Raw genomic sequence first — 4,949 nt, 5'->3', positions numbered from 1 at the left:
CCTTCCCTTCCCCTAGGACCAGCACAGCTTCCCACAGCTCCCGCCCGGGATTCTCCTCCTCCCTTGAATTCGGTCCAGGAGGAAGTCTCCGCCCCCTTCTGCCCCGGCCAAGCCCCTTCTCCTGTGTGGAGGCCACTCCCTCCTGGAGCTGGTCACAGCTGGTTACAGCTTAGCACTCCTCCCCACCAAGTCCTCTGAGAAGGTGGCAACCAGTTGTGTCCACTGTGGGCCAGGCCTTTTTGTACACCCCTATGCAATGTGGCTGTTTCCTTATAAGGCCAAGGAAACGCAGTCGCTTTCTGCACCAAGGAGTCTGAAGCCATGGAGCCTCTGCTCTCCTGAGGTGACAGAACCATTCCCTGACCCAGGTGGGGCTAGTTAGTGAGTTTCCTGAGTAAACTACCCACCCACCATTCTTTTTGTTTTGTTTTGTTCTTGTAGAGATAGGATCTTGCTTTGTTGCCCAGGCTGGTCTCAAACTCCTGGGTTCAAGCAGTTCTCTCACCTCAGCCTCCCAAGTAGCTGGGACTACAGGCGTGCACCCCCTACCCAGCTAATTTTATTTTATTTTTGTAGAGCTGGGGTCTTGCTATGTTGCCCAAGCCAGTCTTGAACTCTTGGTCTCAAGCAATCCTCCTGCTTCGGCCTCCCAAAGTGCTGGGATTACAGACGTTAGCCACCATGCCCTGCCCCAACATTATTTTATGGCCCTGGGGATCACTTCAGCTCAAACTCCTTGCTCAGGATGATGAGGCTCAGATTTGGACTTCTTGGATGCAGAAGCAAGTGCTTTTGACACTGCACACAAAGGCTTTCTGAAATTAATTTAGAGAAGCTCTATGCCGGGCGTGGTGGCCCACGCCTTTAATCCCAGCAGTTTGGATTGCTGAGGTGTGTTGATCACTTGAGGTTAGGAGTTTGAGACCACCCTGGTCAATGTGGTGAAACCAGGTCTCTACTGAAAAAAAATACAAAAATTATCTGGGCATGGTGGGAGGCTCCTGTAATCCCAGCTACTCGGGAGGTTGAGGCAGGAGACTCTCTTGAACCCGGAAGGCAGGGGTTGCAGTGAGCTGAGATTGCGCTAATGCACTCTAACCTAGGCCACATAGCGAGACTCTATCTCAAAAAAAGAAAGAAAAGAAAAAAGGAAAGCTCTGAACTCTGGGAACAACTCTGGAATGAGGTTACTTTGGAATGCAGTCTCAGGTCCCCCTCTACATGTAGCCTTTGCCTCTGCCTTCCCCATTACATCCTGGAGAAGGTTACTCCTCCCACACTTCCTGGGACCACCTGAGTACCATTCCTGGACCTCTTCCCCATAGGGAATTCTGACTTCCAACCCTCTTTGTAGGGATATTACACCCTGCCTGCTCTGCCCTGCTCTTTTCCGGCTGTGGTGGGCTCAGTCTGCAGAACGCTAGGGGCTATGAGGAGCCAGGCTTATCGGGGAGGGTTCTCCTCCCACTCCTCCTGCTGTGGACCTCACCTGACCCTCTCTCCTCTTGCAGCACAGAGTTGATGAGACGTGTCCGTCGCTTCCAGGTTGCTCAGTACAAGTGCCTGGTGATCAAGTATGCCAAAGACACTCGCTACAGCAGCAGCTTCTGCACACATGACCGGTCAGTCCCTGCCCCTTGCAGTCCTGTCCAGTGGAAAATCACAAGGCACAGGACACACTGTTAGAACTGTCTTTAGTGGGGATGGTTAATCACGCTGACCTGGCATTGAACGATTCAAATCAGCACACTTTCCAAGGTGCTTGGCAAGGCAGCGCACACTCTCCATTCCCTGGGCTGGAGCCAGTGGTTCTCCACTGCGGGTGATTTTGCCCCCAGGGTTCATTTGACAATGTCTGAAGACGTTTCTAGTTGTTGCAACCGGAGAGGGGAGGGGATGCTACTGGGCTTTCATGTGTAGAGATCAGGGACACCGCTGCTAAGAGTCCTGCGGTGCACAGGACGGCCCCCATGCAAGAATGAGCTGACCCCGAATGTCACCAACCTGCCAACATTCAGAAACTCTGCTGTAGGGATTCAGCTTCACACAGGCTGCAAACTGGTTTGATCTGGCCTGCACACAGATTTTTGTTTAATTTTTTAGTTGTCCATTGTTGGCTGGGTCCTGGTCACCTGGCAGCCTTCACGCTGCCTCTTTTTATGTGTAGCTATTTGAGATCGCTGGACGTTTCCACCTGCAACCTCAGGTTGGGAGTTAAATTCACTTCCTTGGCAGCAGATGTGGGCCTGGTGTTTCTGAGCCTGAGACGCTTTGCTTGGTCCTCTGGACTTGTCCACCTGGACACCCAGTGGCAAAGCCATGCTGTGCCACACATTATAGAGCTTGCAGCCACAGAGCCCTTGCTGGGAGCTGTATCTGAGAGTTGCTACAGCTGTGCAGAGAATGCATCCACCCGGCATGTGGCCTTAGGTGGGAGCTGAGGGGCTCCTGAAGCCAGATGGTGGTGGAGTGGAGGGTGCTTGGGGCTTGGAGTTGCGTGTGGGGATATAACCGTACTTCCTGGCCGTGCTGTCTGATGTAGGTCATTTACTTTTCCAAATTTGCTTCCTCATTCCTAAGATGCGATGTCCACAGCACAGGGTGGTGTTACACCTGGCGGGGACAGGGAAAGCAGAGGAGGTCACTCCGTTCCAGCTGTTGGAAGTGCAACTTCTGGAGTCAGTCAGATCCAGGATTAAATATGAGCTCTGCCTGTGTGTCACAAGTCATTTCTAACACAGAGATGGTCACAGAGGCCAAGGCCAAGGCTGGGCCAGCAGCATTGACAGCTCCAGAGAGGCTGCCCTTGCAGGGCCCACAGCTGGCCTCCCACCTGCCCTCACCTGTCTTTCTCTGTTTAGGGAGGGATGAGGGAATTTAAAATGCGCAAAATACTATTTCACACGTTTTTTCCAGAACTCGAAGTAGGATTATAGCAAGGTAATCACGAAACAATAGTTGTCAAATGTTGTTTTTTTGTTAGTTTGTTGTTTGTTTTTGAGACAGGGTCTCTCTCTATCACGCAGGCTGGAGTGCAGTGGTTCAATCATAGCTTACTGGTACGTGACCCCAAACCCTTGGGCTCAAGTGATCCTCCCACCTCAGCCCCCTGAGTAGGCGGGACTACAGGTGCACACCACCACACACAGCTGATTTTTAGGTTTTTTGTCACATAGTGTCTCGCCGGCCTCGACCCAGGCTGGTCTTGAACTCCTGAGTTCAAATGATCCTCCCATCTTGGCCTCCCCGAAGTGCTAAGATTACAGGCATGAGCTGCTGTGTCTGGCCAGAATACAGGATTTTAAAAATTTATATTTTGTAACATAATTGATATAAAGACAAATATAACCCAGGCCCAGTTCTAGTTATTCATTCTTCTGAATTTTAAAAGGAAACTTGGCTGACCCCTAATGGTATCGTGGGCCCTGGTAACTGATGAAGTTGGCCTTGTCTGCCGAACAGTGGAAGAGTTTTTAGTCTCGTTGAGCTTTGTATTGGACATTACTAATTTCTAATCCAAAACATCAAGTGAAGTGGCTTGTATAAATAACTGGTTTTCCTCTGGGAGGTTAAGGCGGGTGGATCACTTAAAAGTTAGGAGTTTGAGACCAGCCTGGCCAACATGGTGAAACCCCATCTCTGCTAAAAATGCAAAAAGTAGCTGGGTGTGATGGTGTGTGCCTGTAGTCCCAGCTACTCTTGAGGCTGAGGTGGGAGAATCGCTTGAGCCCCTTGAGAATTGGGAGGTGGAGATTGCAGCGAGCCGAGATGGCGCCACTGCACTCCAGCCTGGGCGGCAGAGCAAGACTCTGTCTCAAAAAAAAAATAAATAACTGGTTTTCTGAACGAGGGCCTTTCTCATAGGTGCTAACTTCTCAAAGCCCGGCTGGGTGAACACTGAGCCTGCTTTGCAGGTAGCGAGTGGTCGTGACAGTGCCATTCCCTGGCCTCTGCATTCTGGCTTCTGGCCTCCCTGTCCCTGCTCACGCTCTGGCTTTCTCTTCCCAGGAACACCATGGAGGCGCTGCCCGCCTGCCTGCTCCGAGACGCGGCCCAGGAGGCCTTGGGCGTGGCTGTCATAGGCATCGACGAGGGGCAGTTTGTAAGTCGGCTTGTCCTGGTATCACTCTTCCCGACAGCTCCCGCTCTGTCCTCCGTTTTCCGCCGCTGACTTGGAGGTTATCTGATCTTTTAGTAAAACAACAAGGTTAAATAGCTACAACCAGTGTTGGAATACCCTCTGAAGGCCCCCTTCTAGTTTCCCTGTCAGAATCATGTAGGATTCATTTTACCTTTTTTTTTTGAGATGGAGTTTCACTCTTGTTGCCCAGGCTGGAGGGCAATGGCGCCATCTCACTGCAAACTTCGCTTCCGGGATTCAGGCAATTCTGTCTTGTCTCGGCCTCCCAAGTAGCTGCGATTACAGGCACGCGCCAGCATGCCCGGCTAATTTTATATTTTTAGTAGAGACGGGGTTTCTCCATGTTGGTCAAGCTGGTCTCAAACTCCCAACCTCAGGTGATCCACCCCCCTCGGACTCCCAAAGCCCTGGGATTACAGGTGTGACTTACCGCACCTGGCCATTTTACCGTTATAAAAAATATATATCTATTTTCTGGCAAGATGCAGTGACTCACACCTGTAATCTCAGCCTTTGGAAGGCCAAGGTGGACAGATCGCTTGAGCTCAGGAGTTGGAGACTCACCTGGGCAACATAATAAAACTCCATCTCTACAAAAAAAAAAAAAAATCGCCAGTCATAGCAGCGCACACCTGTGGTCCCTGCTACTCAGAAGGGTGAGGCAGAAAGATGGAGCCTGGGAGGTCGAGGCTACAGTGAGTAGTGATAGCGCCACTGCACTCCAGCCTGGGCGACAAGGCCAGACCTTGTCTCAAAAAAAAAAAAAAGGAAGGTGGGGAGTAGTGTTTGGTTTGCCTAATGGTTCCTT

This window comes from Macaca nemestrina, chromosome 17 (genome assembly GCF_043159975.1).
Source record: "Macaca nemestrina isolate mMacNem1 chromosome 17, mMacNem.hap1, whole genome shotgun sequence".
Classification (NCBI taxonomy): Eukaryota; Metazoa; Chordata; class Mammalia; order Primates; family Cercopithecidae; genus Macaca; species Macaca nemestrina.
This window is presented reverse-complemented; position numbering follows the sequence as displayed.